We start from the raw sequence: 18,492 nt of genomic DNA on the forward strand, positions 1-18,492 counted from the left end.
CTTAGTTACGGTCGCAGGTTGGATGCCTGCTCCATGCACATCTCACAACCAACAGGCTGGACCCCAGTAACTCAACACATCGGCTATCACATAACTCTGCACTCATTTGCGTGGCTCTTGAAATGAACCTTTACCAAGACAGTATGTGGGGACTTTTATCCACAGGATTCACTTGGATGCCTTGTTTTCTTATCAGTGCTTGGAACCAGAGGCCTGGGTAGGAGGCTGCTTGATTTTCCAACTTCACGCCAAATGGCAAAGAAGGCTCAAGGGAAGGAAGGGGCCTGGGCCCAGCCCTTCAAGTTGTCTGTTCACCTGTCCGCAGTGCTTGGCAAACTCTGGGGGTCCATCTAGCTAAACGTCCTTTATAAACGAAACGGGCGCTGTTATCACTCGTCTCCGTCTGCGTGTCTTCAGCCTTCTGCACATAGCACTATTGTTTGGGCCTTGGCTCCCCCTCACTGTCTGAGAGAAGTCAGGGAGGTGTTTTTCTTGGCAAATAAATATGATATCATAAGGTCTGGCGGGATTCCAACCTGAGTAATGGCCGTCTGCCTTCCCAATTCCCTCGGCAGCTTGGAACAGGAACATGATTCTTGACTTCCTCTCTTTAAAAACAAACTCTCTGTTGGAGAGCATCACTCAGCCCCAGGATCCCTCCCCACCGCGGCTGCCGGTCCATGCCGGGAAGTGAGGGATGAGCTCACATGACTGTGTACGTCTGGGAAAACACAGCAGGACGTTTGGCTGGGAAGAGGCACTGAGGGTCTCGAATCAGAGAGCGCCCTCGCCCACATGTCCCAGTTTGCGAGGGACCCAGAGCCCAAGTCTATAAGCATCCCACTGCTGAGCGCTGTCACCTCCCTGGTCTAAATCTTTATGGAGGAACTGGGCAACGAGGTAACCTGACTGGAGCTGGAGTCACGGTCAAGTTATAACGCTGTCCTGCCGAGTCCCCCGGGCTGTACACGAGTTGGGGAGTGTCTTGTGGCTTCTATGCTCACACGAGCACTGCCACCTTGAAGTAGGTAGTCCCCCTCACGCCTTGGTGGTCACTGGATCTTTAGATAACCCTTTGAGACAGGTAGAAAAAATTGTCCCCCTACTCCCCTTCGCTAACCTTACAGTAGAGGTTGAGTTGTACAACGGATGAGTTGTTCAGGCACACCACGTATGTAGCAGAAGTGGGAATTGAACTCGTGTCTTTTGGCCTCAAAGCCAGTTTTTAAGATGCCACATCAAGCCTCACCAACTTTTCTGAGCCCTGAGGACCTTACTACAGTCCTGTCCTCGTCTAGACAGGTGGCGATCACAAGGCAGGGCAGCAGGAGGCTGGGAGCCGGGAGCAGGGCCTGGATTTCACATCCTTTGGCCATTGACCAGCTGGGGGGGTCACTGTGGTCCCCCTGTCATACAAGGAAGACACCGGTTGAGTTCATGGGGAAGCCCAGAGGTAGATGTGTGGCCGGGGCTCTGAAAATGTCAGAGGGGGACGAATCAGTGAGCAAATGCTCAGGGTTGTTGGTCCACCCCGTGAATGTTCATTGAGCACCTACTGGGCCCAGGCTCAGGGGCAAATCAGAGTCACAGACCTGCAAGAGCTGGTGGCCTAGGGGGAGGGGCCGTGGGTGATTATAACGGAGAGTGATGGCTGCTCCAGTGAGGAGCCTGGTGTCTTGACAGTATGCAGGAGAGTCACCACCGGACGCTGTGGTTCTTGGAGAAGGTTCACAGGGGTCGTCACATCTAAGCTGAAACCCGAGGGACAAGTGGGAGACGGACAGATAAGCCAGGGATGCAGGGTGTTCCTGACTCAGGAGGCGGCCCATGCATAGGCCTGGAGGTCAGAAAGAGCACGTCCAGTCTGGACTGGAGTGGAGCTGGAGGGAGAGTTGGAGTTGGGGGCGGTGAAGGCTGAAGGGTTAGCAGACTCCAGCAGGATGATTGTGTCACCAGGAGCAGTGAGTCCAAACCCCCAGCCCTTCTCTTGCCCCGACACCACAGCCGGGAGGGTCTTCACCTTGCTTTGGACTTCTGAGCCTTTAACTGTATGTGACAGAGCAAATCAGAGCAGACAGCAACCACCCCTGAGTCAAAAAACCTGGCTGTGCTCTATCAACTGAAGGACTGTAATTGGGGAGACGTGCATTTAACATATTTCTGCCTTCTCAATGGCTTTTACTTTTCACTAAATTGAAACCGCAGTACAATATATGTGAACGATTAGACTGTGTAACACATTCCTGCAAATTTAGATTAGGAATGATTATGACTTAAGTAAAATAGTTGAACACAATTCTTATTGCCATCTATCTTTTCTCTTCTTTTTAGTGCTCACAGGGGTGACTGAAGGCAATGGATGAAGGACTTCAAGGAGAGCTGACTGAGGAGAGCTGCAGAGCAGACTGAGGTCTGTCTTTGGAGGGCTTGGAGGAAGGGGGGACGAGCTGATGTAAGAAGATGTGGGATCTGCTGGGCAGGGAGAGAGCCCTGGGAGAGGAGGTGGATCGGGGAAAAGCCCTGGCTCTGCCGTTTGCTTCGCCGTGTGGCTTTAGGCAGGTTGCTTAGACTCTCTGAGTCTTAGTTTCCTGTCAGCAAAATGGGCTTTATTATTCCTGGCTCATGGGATTGTTCTGGGTGGAATGAGATCAGAGAGTGAGAGCCACACTTCAGGGTAGTCAAGAGCTAGGATGGAAATCCACATTCCGGCCACATTCGAGAAACACCACTTCCCAGACCTGTGTGACCTTCATCTTTGTTACTCAACCTTCCGGAGCCCCTGTTTTCTTAAACCACAAAATGGGAATAGGCACACTTGGCCAAGAGTGTCCTTGGGAGGGGAATAAATGGGATTTTCCATGTTAAAGGTCCTTTGTACAGACTTCCCTGCTGGTCCAGCGGCTAAGAGTCCACGCTCCCAGTGCTGGACGCCTGGGTCTGATCCCTGGTCAGGAAACTAGATCCCACATGCTGCAACTAAGACCTAGCACAGAAAAATAAATGAATAAAAATATTTTGAAAAAAGTTCTTTGTAAAATGTAAGCTACCTGGGAGAGCTGTCCTGGCTGGTCGGTGTGGGAACAGGAGTCTAGGGGAGGTCGGAGCTCTCTTTCTCTGACATAGCAGCTGGCGGTGGTTTAGTGGAAACTGCTGCGGGGATGGTCCGTGGGTAGGGAGGGGGGTAAGGGGAAGAGCCTTGTGGGAGGTTCCCCTTGGGGGGGCCCTGCCGTAGCACTCTCGCTCTGCCTCACTTTGCTTTGTCTATAGTCTCCCTTCCATCACCTGACACACTGCAGCATTATATATTTTACTTATTTATTATGTTTTGTTCAGAGTCTGCCTCCTCAGTGCAGGGATCTGTTTTGTTCCCTGGCGCATCCCAAGCACCCAGCACATAACTTGGCGATACACAGGCACTCAGGAAATATGCACCCAGGGAGCAGATTTATGAGCGGGGCTAGGATTCTGTCTCCTGAGATAACTGAGGTGAGGCTGGGGAGATGGCAGGTGGGGAGCGAGGGGGAAACTGAGGGCATCAGTCACTCCAGCAGGGAGCTTGCTGCAGGCAGAAGGAAATAACAGCAATCTGGTGCGCAGAGCCCAGAGCCCATTCTTCAAGGGAACCACGAGCCCCCAGGGTTTCACTGGAACCCCTTGGCTCCGGCAACCCGTCTGCACTTCTCTGTGCTTCCCAGCAACCCGGCAAATGCCTTCCAATCAGGGCAATTATTGCTGCCCGAGCCACTGCCTTTTGAGGTATCTGCCTCCTGCAGCTCTGGCTGGAGACAATATTTCTCTTCAGTTCCTCAAGACAACGGGGACAACAAATAACAGGGCGGCAAATGAGGGGCCCTTAAGCCCTCCAGAGCTGAAGAGCCTGGGCTGGGTCTGCGAGGAGGGAACAGAGGCGGCAGCCCGTGCCGGGCACGTGGCTGCACTGTGCCTCTCCCAGGACTTCCGGGCTGCCTGCGTCCATGGCCGGGGACACTCTGGCTAAGGGGACAGGGGCCCGCAGGCAGGGTGTCATCAGCTGTACCGCTGGCGCCTAGGGGACCTCTGCGCCTGCCCTGCACACGGAGCGGGCATTTCATCACGTCCAAAGTGTGGGTCTAGCGAAGTCCCTCCCCATCCTGTGAGGCAGCCTCTCTGTTTCAAATGAGGAAATGGGAACTCAGAGAGGTTAAGTGATTTGCACAGAGTCACACAGCTCCTCAAGTGGCCGTGCTAGAGGAAGAACTCCTAGGTTTCTGAACTCAGAGCACATCCATCCTCTCTGGGCCCTGGGGTGGGTGTGTACACTCCCTCAGGAGGTTGGAGTGCAGCCCTGCAGCTCTCAGCCTCAGATTCCTGACTGGGGCACCTGCTCCCTGTGCTCTGGAGAAACACCCTGCCACCTCGCCTCACCTTGCCCATGGCCTCACCCCAATGGGGCTGGGGGGTGCCAGCCCTGGGCCCTGCTGCTAGCTGAGTCCTATTTCAATCACAACCCAGAGCCCCTCTCTCTACTGTGTCTCATCCTCAGGACTGGGGTTCCCCCTGAATACCAGCCAGGGCCCAACTGCAGCAGGGAGTATCCTCAGGCACCCACATAAACCCCAACACCAACATGAGTATAAATATGAATGTTAATACTGATGTAGATACAAATAAGGGACTTCCCTGGTGGCTCAGCGGTAAAGAATCCGCCTGTGATGCAGGAGACTGGGGTTCATTCTCTGTGTTGGGAAGATCTGGAGGAGGAAAGGGAAACCCATTCCAGTATTCTTGCCTGGGAAATCCAATGGAAAGAGGAGCCTGATGGGCTACAGTCCAGGGGGTTGCAACAAGTCGGACATGACTGAGAGACTAAATTACCACCACAGATACAAATAATAATACAATAATTGATACTAACACTAATGCTGGCTTATATTTGTTGAGCATTTATTGAATGTCAAATGTGAACCCAGGAAGCTGACTCTGGAGGCCTGTATTCTAAACTATTGGAGGTCCTACCTCTTCCTCATCTGATGTGGTCCTTCAACCTAAACCACTCTGATGGTCTCTGTTTTGTTAATATCTCTTTTCAAACTGACTTCTAGAGCTGAGGGCAAAATTGTAGATGGGGCCTGACTGTGCAAAACCCAGGGACCTGTCACATCCCTTTGTTTTGAGCATCACTTTGCAATAAATACAGTCTAAGGTTGTACTCAATTTTTTTTGGTCCCCAAGTCTGAGATGGGCAACTATATGGCTTTTCATCCAGTCCCCAAGACTTCCAGAAATGCTCCGCTGAGGGTAAAGCCCTTTCTGTTGCCCTCTTGTGTGGCCACGGGCTGAAGCCTACCTTTCCTGCCCCCTCGTAGGCCACGTCTCCGCCGGCTGCACTTGGCTCTGCTGGGGCCCGGAGAGAAAGCTCCAGCTGAGAGAGCACTCGGTCCTGGGCGAGTCGGGGGCTGGATGGAGGTGAAATGGCCTGTGAAGGTCGCTGCTACTGCCTGCTGAGCGATGTGTCCCCATTTCAGCCTCAGTGGGAAAGTGATGGAGGGTGTAATTAGGGCCCGAGCTGAGCCTGGGGAGGGGGGCTGCTGTCCCCGCTCAAGGAGGCTGGGGACACAGACAGCAGTCTCTGTCCTCCTGGTTGGGAGGAGGAGAGTGCCAGCTCGTCCACATCCAAGGGAGGAGGAATAGCATCAGACCTGGTAACTGCGCACTGGGAGCTTCCCTGGGAGTGTGCGGGTGGAGCTGGGGACGGGAGGAAGATGGGGATGGAGTGAGGCAGGAAGTATGACCAGAAGAACTCTGAAGGGAGTAAAACCTTCTCTTGCCCTCATTTCCCTGCTGTCTTCACCTTGACCCATTGTCCCAGCTCCTAAAGAGCCCAGAGCGGAGGCTTGTCACAACCCTCCCTTGCTGGGCACCCCACCCGAGTTTTTCCTCCCCTGTTCTCCGTGTGTCTTTTCTCATCACAGTTTGCTGGTCCTGTGTGTCTCATTTCACCCTGTCCCTTGGGGGACTTGCCTTATTAGAAAGTGATCTAAAGCACTAATATAGCATTAATGTGTTCAGGTCTAACAATCGGCCCGATGCTTTTAACCAGCCATAACCCAAGCGTATAAACGCTTCAACAAGATAATCCCTTAACCTCCAGGCATAAATCCCAGGGTGATGTTCTGGCTGGGAATGAGTTTGGGCAGGGTAAGCCCCAACTGGTTATATCGACTGGGGCACTGCTTCTCACAGGATAAGCACTTTACATTGTTCAGGGCACAGACGTTGTTCCTCGGAATAATGCCTGTGGTTGACAGGATGGAGATTTTCCTTGTGTGTGTTAGCCACTCAGTGGCGTCTGACTCTTTGAGACCCCATGGACTGTAGCCTGCCAGGCTTCTCTGTTCATGGAATTCTCCAGGCAAGAATGCTGGAGTGGGTTGCCATTTCCTTCTCCAGGGGATCTCCCCACCCAGGGATGGAACCTGGGTCGCTTTCACTGCAGGCAGATTCTTTACCATCTGAGCCATAATTGGAAGTGCCAATTACTGGAGATTTTCCTTAGGAAGAGGAAATGGAAGCTCAGAGACAGGCTGGGTCTTGCCCAAGCTCATCGTTCCTGCAGCCCAAGCAGCCCCAGGCCCGTTGCTAAGCCAACAGCTCTCACCCCTCTCCCATCCCCTCAGGGCAACCAAAGATTCTGGGGCCTGCGAGGTAGGTCTGGGGACTTTCAAGAGATGTGTCCTTGAGTGGGCTAGGGGCTTGTCTGCAGCCCTGGGTGAGCGCCATGAAATAAAATCCTAGAACGGCTGTCGGGCCCCTTGGATAGGAACTTAAATGTGCTGGGCACCTATGATGTCTCAGACTCTGTTCCAGGCATTGCCCCAACAGTTCTTGTTTTAATCCTTGCAATGAACTGAACATAGCGGAGCCAGCACCCTCATTTCCTTTCTACGGATGAGAAAACCGAGGAAGAGCGAAGTCTGAAGTCACACAGCCAAGGAGTGGGGCGGGGCGGTGGCGGGCGGGGGGCAGGGGTGGGGAGGATGCAAGACTTGACAGCTGCAGCTGATTGACAGTTCATGTTCCTTCTCCTTCATCGGGTGGCCTCCTAAGAGGCCCAATCCAGTGAGGAAGACAGCAGAGCAGGATGCGAAGGACCACGGCAAAGGAAACACGGCCGGTGAGCCTGCTGCTCGGGGTGGTGTTGGCTGGGCACAGCGTGCCCGGGGCCAGGAGTAAGTAAGTAGCTGTTTTGTTTGGGTCAAAGCCAAGCCAGCCAGGGCAGTGGCCGCAGATCTGTCTGGGAGGCCTTTGGGAGGAAGTGAGTTTGGAACCTGTCCCAGGTTAGGCTGGGACATGAAACTGCTGTGGGGAGCTGGGTGCGGCCACAGGGGTGAGGGGCCTGGAGCGATGAGAAGAGAAACAGGCTGCTGCCCAGAGCAGAGGGTCCGGCAGGCCTTCCGTGTGGAGGCCTAGGAGCTGGGAGGGGCCGAGGGGAGGAGGCACGTGGTCCAGCCACGGTAGGATGCTTGCACAGAGCTTCTCGGCCAGGAGCAGTGGAGCCCATCCGCTCCGCTCGGAGTGGTTCTCCAGGAGGAAAGTGCCAGGGCTTTAGGAGAAGCATATGTTGTGGGCTTGGCTTTCTGTGGAGCCGGGATGCTGTTTTCTGCACGTCATCCTTGTGTGGACATGGACCACGGGCCAGGTGGCTCTGTGGAGTGGTTCTCCAACAGCAAGTCCAGGAAGCGACCGACTCTGCGGTCACTGCCTGTGTGCCCAGCCATTGTTAGCTCGTGGTGGGAAAATTACCTTTATTTAGCACCGTTATCAGGAGGCTGCAGGGGCCCCGGCATTTTCACTCCACTGGCTCTCTCTGGCTGATGGCAGCAGGCCGCATGTCACAGTCCCCAGCCCCGGCCGCAGCCCCTCCTGCTCACGTGGGCACCGGGCATGGGGCTAAGTGGACATAGCGGCAGACCTCCACTTCCCAGCCTGCCGCTTCCCCTCTGGGCTCAGGATGGGCAGTGGGACACCCGCCTGGCCCTGCTCCCTACTGTCTGGTCAGCCCCACTTGCATGCCTGCTGGTCATTTCCCTGCAGCCACAGTGCTCTGTACGAATGAGGTGATCTAGAACAGCATCCTCAGCTGGGGTCTGAGCCTGCACAAATAGGGTGATTTGCAGGACTTCTTGTGCAATTTCTTAATTTGGGGTGAACGTGCATGAAAGTTTTCGGGAGGGAGAACATTGAATCTTCATAGCTCTGAGCAGACGATTGAAAGGATTTGAAAAGTGAAAGTGAAAGCCATTCAGTCGTGTCCGGCTCTTTGCAACCCCATACAGTCCATGGAATTCTCCAGGCCAGGATACTGGAGTGGGTAGCCTTTCCTTTCTCCAGGGGATTTTCCCAACTCAGGGATCGAACCCAGGTCTCCCACATTGCAGGCGGATTCTTTACCAAGGGAGCTACCAGGGAAGCGCTGCAAGGATTTGTGCCCCCCTCCCCCAGAACGCTGGGAAGTCCTGGTTCTCAGCTACCCCTCCAGGAAGCTGTGTGGGTTGGCTCACGGGATTGTTTTCATCACTGCAGTGGTCCTCAGGGTGTCAGGAGATGCCATCTGGCTGTTCTCCTCTGGAGGTAAAGGCCAGACCTTCACTTTGTCCGCTCTGCCCCGTGGATGGGCAGGTGTTTGCTGGCTGACTGACAAATTACAGGGAGAGATGGAGTAGACAGGCATTTGCAGAGCTTCCTGCCTTTCCTCCTGCTTCTGTGGGGAAGAGAACTCACACCCCTAGACGCCCTTCCTGCTGCTGTGTGTGGCGCAGTGCAGGTCCCTCCCAGTCCCGTGTCCCTGCCCCTGCACTAGGCAGTCTGTGGTAGGACATGGAAGTCCTTTCCCTAGAGAAGGAGGAGGCCGAGGAAGGCTGGGAGGGATGCCTGGTAAAACCTAAGGAGGGAGGTGACGGCAGGGCTTGGTTCTGTGAAAGGAGAGAGTCTTTTTTTCCCAGGCAGCGCAGCTGTCCACTGCTGGAGGGTCTGGGCTAGTTGGTTGACCTCTCTGGGCCCCAGAGGCCTCATGACTGGGACTTAAGGGTACAAGGAGGCAGCAGGAGAAACGCTGTAAGGCTCTTGGCAGCTCTGTGATTTTCTGATTTCTAACACATCCTCCTGGCTCATTCCTCTTCTCTGTCCAGCCCAGGGGTCCTTACAGAAAGACAGGGCTCCTTGGGACTTCCCTGGTGGTCAGTGGGTAAGAATCGGCCTGCTAATGCAGAGGACACGGGTTTGATCTCTGGGCTGGGAGGATCCCCCGTGCTGTCAAGTGACTAAGCCGATGCACTGCAACTACTGAGCCCGAGCACCCTAGAGCCCACGTGCCGCCACGAGAGAAGCCCGCCCACCGCAACTGGACAGTGGCCCCAGGTCGCCACAGCTAGAGGAAGCCTGGGCGCAGCAACGAAGACCCAGCACAGCCAAACAAATGAATAAATCAAGGGAAAACATAAAAGCCTTAAAAAAATAAAAAAAAAAGGACAGAGACCCTGACTAGAGCATTGGGAAAAAAATCACTGTCCTAAACATCATACAGAATTCTAAAGCCACAGTGAAGGAACGTGTGTTCAGGGGCTGCTCGCCTTCCACCGGGCAGGTCTCTGCCCTCAGGGCCAGTGTGGGGATCGAGGGGAGTGGTGTTTCCTGGCAAAAGCCGCTTTGCAGCTGCGCTGGGACTCTGGGTCCGACGGGGGCCTCGTGGCTGCAGCACATGGTTCCCAAGCAGCAGACGCGGGTCCCCGCAGCTGCTGGTGCCTTGTGTCTCCACAGCTGCGGGGATGGTGACAAGGTCTGTGGGCTGCCAGCCTGACTGGAGAGCCCTCGAAAGCCACTTTATCGACCTCCTCTTCTCTCTCCAAGGCTCTTAACCCACTGGAGTAGGGAGGAGGGGCTGATGGGGGTGGATGCCCACTCTAGACAGACAGGAGCCCGAGTCAGCTTCCTCTTCAGGCCCCAGAGACCGGAGATGGCTGGCGGCCAGCCCCTGGGCAGAGCCCTCGAATCCGGTGTGTGCCCGGTGGGAGGAGACAGGGAAGGAAAATGAAGGAGGCAAGGCCCTGACGACTCGAGCGCGTCTCGACCTCTTTCTCCCTTGTCAATGTCTTCCTATGGTAACACCTGACCTTTGAATGGAGCCTTGTCAATTTACCAAGCAGTTACATAAATCATTTCATTTCCACCATGACCCGTAAGGTATGTGTTGTTTGCATGGTCTTATGGATGACACGACTGTGACTCAGAGAGATCAAGCGCTTTGCCCAAGGTCACACAGCCAGTAAGTGACTAAGACAGCACCAGAAGGAGGTTTCCATTTCCAAAGACCTAGTTGACCACCTGCCTTCAAGTCCCTTCAGCCAGGCTACACTGCCCCCTTGAGAATGACGGGGGAATGGCAAGAAATAGGTGACTGGCCGTGACTGGCAAGAGCTCTTTGCCAAGAGCTTCTCCAGGCATAGACACTGCCTGCACTTCCAAGGCGATTTCTGGTGCGTGGTCATAGACAATTGTACTAAGCTATGATTTAAGAGCCAGAGGCTTAGGCTAGCAATCGGTTTCTTCCTTTAGGAGCTGGGAAAGCAGCTGAGGTCTTGGCTGCTAGGAAGGCAGGAAAACCTCCCAGGATAAATCCCTCTGCCCTAGGCTCTAGGGGGCCACAGGCAAAGACACAGGAGCTGAGATTGGGGATCTTGCTTCAGGGCTGAGTTGTCCTCCCCAGAGGCTGCTTACAATTAAAAGGATTCCCTTCCAGAAAACTCTTGTAACTCTGATGTCCAGCATCGATACCCATGAAGGCCTATAGCAAGAATGCTCTGTTCATGGCGTTATGCTCAGATCTGATGAGTGCTTGGCATATCACTGATGCTCAGCAAACTCTCAAACAAAAGAATAAAGCACAAGGAAACCTGAAGAATATCATTCACTCTACAGAGGCCCAGAGAGGTTAAGTAACATGTCCAAGTTTGCACAGCCAGTTAGTGATGGAGAAGTAGCAGAATCGAGGTCTCCTTGCCCTGCATGCTCTCTGTGGGGGACGGTAGCAAAGTGAGGACCTGGGCCCCAGTGTCAAGCAGCTGATTCAACCTCCGACAAACTCTTCCCATATTTCTTAGCTGCGTTGGGTCTTTAGTTACTGGATGTGGTTGGGAAGGAACGCTCCTTCCGTCTCCTGGCAGGCACACATGGGCAGTGGGGAGAAGACATGTCTATCCATGCTCTCCTAGGAGCCCACGCCTCCTCACAGCATCCTTCACGCCGTGTGGCCTTCTTTCCTCTTTGGGGAAGTGGGAATGACAGCCATGACTCACAGAGTCTAAGGAGCAGAGCCTACCCTCTGACTTGGTCTTTCAGATGGGTTCGGTGGCCTCTTTGGATGGTTTCTGGGAGAGAAAGCAGAGCCCAGGGTACACTTTCCAGGGCCCAGGAGACATGTGTGGGTACAGCCACCTGCCCATCCCTGGAATCTTCAAAAGCAGAAGGAGGGAGCAGGGTGGGGTCCTCACATGGGTTTCGGTCCCCCACTGAGACACTAGAGGAAGTCAGGACACAGGAGGAGTGCCTTTGATCTAGACTCACCATCACCCGAAGTCCATGTGGCCCCCAATCTCTTCCTTTGAGTCCCTTTCCTGCTCAGACACCTCGGTTTCCCCAATGGGCTCCTCCCCTCCCCTGCAGAGCCCCTCAGCTCTCAGTGGTTCTGGGGCCTGGGCCAGTGCCTGCCTGTCACTCTGCAGCTCCGAGTGTGGGGACACCAAAGGGTGGTGCCAGGAGCCAGCTGCAAACTGACAAGGCTGAGTTCACTTGCATGGCCAGGAGTCGACAGGATCATCTGAATTAAGTGGCCAAGTTTAGTTTTTAATTAAGCCCCCGTGGTCTTTTAAAAAGGTCACCAATGACACCGTCTTCTTCAGGGCCAATATGAAAAGACATTCAAAGTCAGAGTTCTGAGATGGGAGCCTTGTAACTTGAAATGTCACAGGGAGAAATTTGGAAATGGGGGAAGAGAAGCTGGCAGGAAGAATGACCCTGTCACACTGTCCCGCTGTCAGCCTCACTGTTTCCAGTGGGAGAGCCATACTATTTTGGTCTCAAAGTGGCCCCACTCTGCTCGTTCAAGTACTTCCCCCCACGACTGGGTATGGGTTCTTTGTTTGATGCACTAGGGGAAAATGGGACCCTTGTCTTCCCTGCCATGATATACAAGTTGGTATCAGTGGGGTGGGATGTCGCAATGAGCCCTGATCTCTGGGGAATTAATAAACATATATGCAACTGACTGTCATTCTTCTGCTATAATTCCTGCATACATTTTTCTCCATAACTTGACTGATTCTGCACAATTCAAAAATACAGTTCAGTGTAGAGTGGAACACAATAGTCACATCATTGTCCCATTGTTGTTCAGTGGTGTCTGGCTCTTTGCGACCCCATGGACTGCAGCACGCCAGGCTTCCCTGTCTTTCACTGTCTCCCGGAGCTTGCTCAAACTCATGTCCATTGAGTCAGTGATGCCATCCATCTCATACTCTGTTATCCCCTTCCCTCATAACATCCCTAAATATTCCTATAGAGGAAACAAAAGACCTATGCATGGTTTTGAGCAGCCCTAAGTGAAGTAGAGACGTGAATTCATTTGATCAGAGTGGACAGCACTATTTAGAGAGATGATCTGAGCAGGTCTACAACTAATGGGGCCAGGATTTAGTAGGCAGGGTCAGATTTCTCTGGGGTCCTCGGTACAGCACCGATGCTTGGGCAGCAGGACGCTCTGAATGCTGCAGAGCTCAGGGCAGCTGCTGACTGTGTTAGAGCCAGGGGACACAGTAGTGCTCAGTAGTCTGACCATTCTGTCCACGGTCACCGTAGGCACTGTAGGTCGTGGACAGAATTTTAGATTTAGATTTAGGAAATTTGAGTCTTATGGCAAAAAAAAAAAAAAAAAAAAACAAACCCACACAACAAACTATTGACCTATCTATTATACATTCTCCCATTTATTTGTCATCAGAATCTTTATATTATTGAGGTGCGAATGTAACTAAACTAAAAAATATGAATTTCCTAGCCCCCTTTGAATAGCTATAGATAACTAATGAGATGTAATCAGAAACCATTCTTCAAAGATGGCTAATTCACCTAGGAGGGTGCATCTGTTTTATTTTTTTCCTCTTCTTCTCCCTCCCTGAAATGTAGAGTGGATGGCTGGAGCCTCAGCAGCCATTTTATGACCATGAAGTATAAACCAAGTATGGAAGACAGTGCTAAGGATGGGCTGGCTACTTACTCCTAGGCTTCATGTTACATGAGAGAAAAGTTAACCCCTAAACTTTTTTATGTCACTAATGCTTTGGAGCTCTGCTACTAATCACTGAATGACAATGATACAGAATGATTACCTGCTCTATCATTTATTACTGAGTCTTTAGATAAATCATTAAATGTCTTTGAGCTTCAGTTTCCATACCTCTACAGTGGGAATAATAATTGCTGTATTGCCTTGTAAATGTTATCTCTGATTCCTGGGGTCTACGTCTAGGCTTCTGAGAATGCTGTCCCCCTCTCAGTCTGAAAATCATGCATGTTCTGTATCTGAGCAGTGGCTGCCTCCTTCTCATTGTTGGGGTGGATTGTTGCTGGGCTAAGGCATGTGCCTGCCTTCCAAGTTCAATGGCTTGCTTGGGGCTGTTATAAAGTCCCCTTGTGGGCTCCCATTTTCTAGAGACACAATAGCTTTTCCTGGCTTGCCCAGGCCTTGCCCCTCCTTGCCGGGTGCAGAGCCGTCTGCCGTTTCAAGCTGCTGAAAAGGAGGCTTCAAAGAGTCCCACACTGGCCTCTCGAGGCTCTGACTCATAGAAACATTTTTGGAAACCCTCAAAAGCCTTATTAATCTGTGAAGACATCCCAGAAGCAGGAGTCTGTGCACCCTATTTCCAGGGCTTTTCAGCACATCCATTGTCTCAGCTGCATTGTTCCCGCTTGGTCTTGGCCTCTAATGGCTCTCTCTCTGAGGCAGGTGCTTTCTGCTGTGCCTGCGATTTCATCCCGACTCTTCTCTGTTGCCTTTAACTCTTAAAGTGCAAAGGTGGCTGCTCTTCTTGGGCTGTTGATTCCTCTTACCCCCTTGTGTGGCTCTCTGCTTCACCCCTCTCTCCTGGCGTCTGGCTGGATCTGGGTCAAGGACAAAGGTCTGCATAGAAATTGAAGCTCACTTTTTTCAAACGAAATCCTTTTTTTACCCCCTTCAAATGAAACTTCTAAAGATTTGCTGAGCCTGAGGAAATTTCATGGGATCACCAGGGACCTCTGTAGGGGACCTGCTTCCGCTGTTGGGTAACTAAGCTCTGGGCAGCCCTCACTGGGACACTCCCCTGACTCCAGGGCATCCATTGACCACCTTTCTGAGGTATGACCTTCTCTGCAGTGGGATGGGCCCTGGGGAGAGGACCAGAATTCAATTCCCAGCTGGGCTTCTGTTCCCTTGGTCCCCATTTCAGGGGATTTGATTGGGTAGTCCAGGGCCTGTTGACCAAGGCAGCTTCCCAATAATTCCTCTCTCCCAATTTTCTGTTTGTTTATTTATTTGGCTGTTTCAGGTCTTAGTTGGGGCATACAGAATCTGTTGTGTCATGCAAGATCTTTTTTTTTTTTTTTTTTTTTTGCATTGTATAGGGTAGCTCAAATGGTAAAGAATCCGCCTGCAATACAGGAGACCTGGGTTCAATTCCTGGGATGGGAAGATTCCCTGGAGAACGGCATGGCAACCCACTCCAGTATTCTTGCCTGGAGAATCCCATGGACAGAGGAGCCTGGTGGACTGCAGCCCATGAGACATGACTGAGCGACTAACACTTTCATAGACTCTCTAGTTGCAGCACTTGGGCTTAGTTGTTGCCTGTGAGGTCCTAGCTCCCCAAGCAGGGATCAAACCCATGTCCCCTGAGTTGCAAGGTGGATTCTTAACCACTGAACCACCAGGGAAGTCCCTGTCTCTTGGTTTTCACACTCATGTGTACTCACCCCACTCGAATATGGGTTGGACCTAGTGATTTGTTTCTAGTGAAGAGAATATGGCTAGAATGGTGACAGGACATAGCTGTAATTCAGTCATGAAGGACTGTGACTTCTGTGTCAGGCCAGTTGGCACAGACATGCTTCACCTTGTCTTCTTGGCTGCTCACTTTGCAGAAGAAAGCAACCTTGTTGCAGAGACCCTTGGGGCAAGAACCAAAGATGGTCTTTGACCAACATCCAGTGAGGAGCTGAGGCCCTCAGTCCAATAGCCTGCAAAGAACTGAATTGGGTTAACAGCCACAGGAATAAGCATGGAACCAGATCCCAGCTGATCACTGAAGTGACTGCAGGCTTGGCCAATGCCTTGATGGCAGTCTGGGGTTCCATGGGAGCTGAGAGCCCAGGTGGGCCACAGATTTTAAGATAATAAATGTGTACTGTGCTAAGTGGCTAAATTGGGGGTACTTTGTTCCACAGAAGTAGGTAACCAGTACGGGTCTTTATTAGCCTAAAAAAGTGTTTCTTTATTTTGCTTCTCCATATTTAGACTCAAGGACTTAAACATTTCACATCCACTTTAGTGATGCATTCTTGCACACACACATACACACACACCTGTATCCACATGCATGCTCTAATCTATGGGCTATTCACATCTCTTTACTCCTAGTTTAACAATATATTATCAGAATAAACAGAAGAAAGACACAGCTGAGATGAAGCTCTATAGAGGTGATTCCTGGTTTCTGTTGATAACTTACGTAAAATCTGAATTTCTGTTGGAACCCAAAGAGCCAGGAGGGGTTTGATCAATGAGGCTCTGGGGGTCTGTGTGTACCTCTGATAATTCTTCCATGTTCACCTTTCAAAGCCTGATTCAAACTTTCTTCGTCTGAAAACAACAACTGTGTGCTCCATCGAGAGCTCCTATTCCTTATCTGAGTCCTGATCAGTTTGTATCTATATTGGATAAGCATTTCCATTATTTATGTTTCCTCCTTACTTTCTCACCCCTTCCCCAATCCCCCCACCCCCAGAAAGCTCAGAATGAAGTGATGTCCACAGAAAGTCATCCAGGATCTCACAGTTGTTCAGAAGCAAAATTTAAAAAACCTTTGCCCCCTCCCCCTGCCAGCACTATGTTCCAGGAAGCCAAAGCACAGAGCAATTTCTCCAATCTAGGAAGCAATAAAGAAATGTATTTATGAGCCAACCTCTATCTAAGGGAGGGAATTTATGTCTCTTCATGCTTTTGTTGACAATAATAACGGATTGCGGCATCAATGTGATGCAATATAATTTAAAAACCCTCCAATACAAGGATCAGAAAACAACCAGCGGAGTCTGAGCCGCGGGCACCCTCGGTTCAGGGGCTGAGCTCCGGGCCTGCTGATGCCTCCAGGCGATGGGGACCCAGCTCCAGGAGCACCTGCAATCTCATCTTGTTTCTTCCCAAGCACCAGGAAAGAAAAGCAATTTGTTTGCTCTCATACTCTAAAGATGAACTTCCCGTGCTCAATCAAACGTTATTATCCCAATGTAAGTCAATTTACCTTTGAATTTGAAGGCTATTTTCTTCCTAAATGGCTAATTATGGGAGATAGATGGCTGTAAACAGAAGCCTTGTACTTTGCCGCTCAGCCGGTCCTTCTCCCCCAGGCACTCATGGGAACCTGGGAAAGTGGGTCTGCCCTTCCCCTGCCCTCCCTGCCCTGTCGGTCCTTCCCCATCCTCTTGCAATGCCATTCATCCCGCCCCCCTGAACTCCCAGACACCAGTCTGGAGTCTCCTGCTGAGCCCCAAACCACAACCTCCACTGCTGGGCTGTCTTTGGAGTTCTGTTCCCCCACCTCCCCCTGAAATGCGACCCGTCTTCTACAGTGACCTGCTTGAGCTGTGTGTGTGAGACGGTTGAAATCAGAGGAAAGAGAGCAGGGGGCAAGGCATCACCAGCGGGTGGCCACGCTGCCTTCCTTGGCAGGGCTGCCTCCTTCTTCCGGCTTCACTCTTGTACACACCATGCTCCGGATGAAGGCCAGATCCTTCCCTCCCAGCTCCACCCTTCCTTCCTCAGGACCTGGTCCTCCTTAAGGCCTTCTGTACTGAAAGTGGACATCCCAGCGCAAGAACTGTGTGCATAGGACACCATGCATTTTAAGAGACACGGAGGCTGTGAGCGTCTGAGATGAAACAAGGTCACCCGAGGCTGCCTCTTTGCTTCTCCTGGCGAAGTCACAGGGGTAACTGGTGGGGCCCGGTGAGGCCCGGGGGGACAGTGGCCTTTCCCGGTGCACGACCGACACCGCGCAGGAGCTCATTGAATGGCTGAGTTTGTTTACCGAGACTGGGAACGGCTCCCCTCCCTCCTCACAAAACAAAGTCTTTCCCCAGGAGCAGTGGCCAGGAGGTCTCCCCGGCAGGTTTGATGAATGCTGAGGCTGCATCTCTGACGGAGGGCCGCATTGTGTGCGCGCCGTCAGAGGCAGGCAGGGAGACTGCAGCCCTCTGAGCTTTTTAGGTCTGGGGGTCATGGAGCCTGTGGTGTGTGGAGTCACTGGGGGAGGAAACGGGCCTTCCAACTCCGCTCCCTGAGACCTGGCCCATGGCTGTCTGTACTTTCCGCCTCAGCTAGTGTTTCCACAATAACGTGCCTTTGTCAAACGCCTCACGGATTACACAGAACACCTACATATATTCTTCCCTGTGATCTTCACAGCCGTCCTGCAAAGCCATCCTCATCTGACGATGTGGGACAGGCTCAGAGAGGTGAAGCGCTTTGTCAGAAGTCACACAGCTCATAAATGACTGGATTAGGGCCTGCATCCAGGTTTTTTTGACTTTACAATTCCATCACAGGAAGGAGGAGATCGTGGGGAAGCCTCGCCCTAGCTTTGGACCTGAGTCCAATTTATGACCTTCCTTAGGGCCTGGGGGCGCAACCCAGGTGTCACTAGTGGTAAAGAATCCCCCTGCCAATGCAAGACACATGGGTTCGATCTCTGGGCTGGGAAGATCCCCTGGAGGAGGGCATGGCAACCCACTTCAGTATTCTTGCCTGGAGAATCCCATGGACAGAGGAGCCTGCTGGGCTAGAGTCCACAAGGTCTCAAAGAGTCGGAGTCTACTGAAACGACAGAGAGCACAGCAGATTGGACCTGGAAACCACGGCCTTGACAAGCCCACTGACCCTGAGCTTGTGGTTCTTTTCTGGGGCAGTTCTCGGGGGCTGGCAGGACAAGGAAGAGAGAATGAGTTTTAAAAAAAAAATTAATTTATTTCAATTGGAAGATAATTGCTTTACAGTACTGTGATGGCTTTTGCCATACATCAATATGAATCAGCCACGGGCTGACATGTGTCCCCCCACGTCCTGAACCCCGCTTCCTCCTCCCTCCGCACCCCATCCCTCTGGGTTGTCCCAGAGCACCGGCTTTGAGTGCCCTGTTTCATGCATCGAAC

The 18,492-nt window shown here is 52.1% G+C and overlaps 1 protein-coding gene across 2 annotated transcripts in view; it reads right to left on the bottom strand.

The window, feature by feature from the left end:
- The window catches only part of KIRREL3 (kirre like nephrin family adhesion molecule 3), a 609,236-nt gene that overhangs the window by 161,343 nt on the left and 429,401 nt on the right, over window positions 1-18,492 (bottom strand). The window lies entirely within an intron of this gene.

The sequence above is a fragment of the Oryx dammah genome, unplaced genomic scaffold (genome assembly GCF_014754425.2).
Source record: "Oryx dammah isolate SB20612 unplaced genomic scaffold, SCBI_Odam_1.1 HiC_scaffold_15, whole genome shotgun sequence".
Classification (NCBI taxonomy): domain Eukaryota; kingdom Metazoa; phylum Chordata; class Mammalia; order Artiodactyla; family Bovidae; genus Oryx; species Oryx dammah.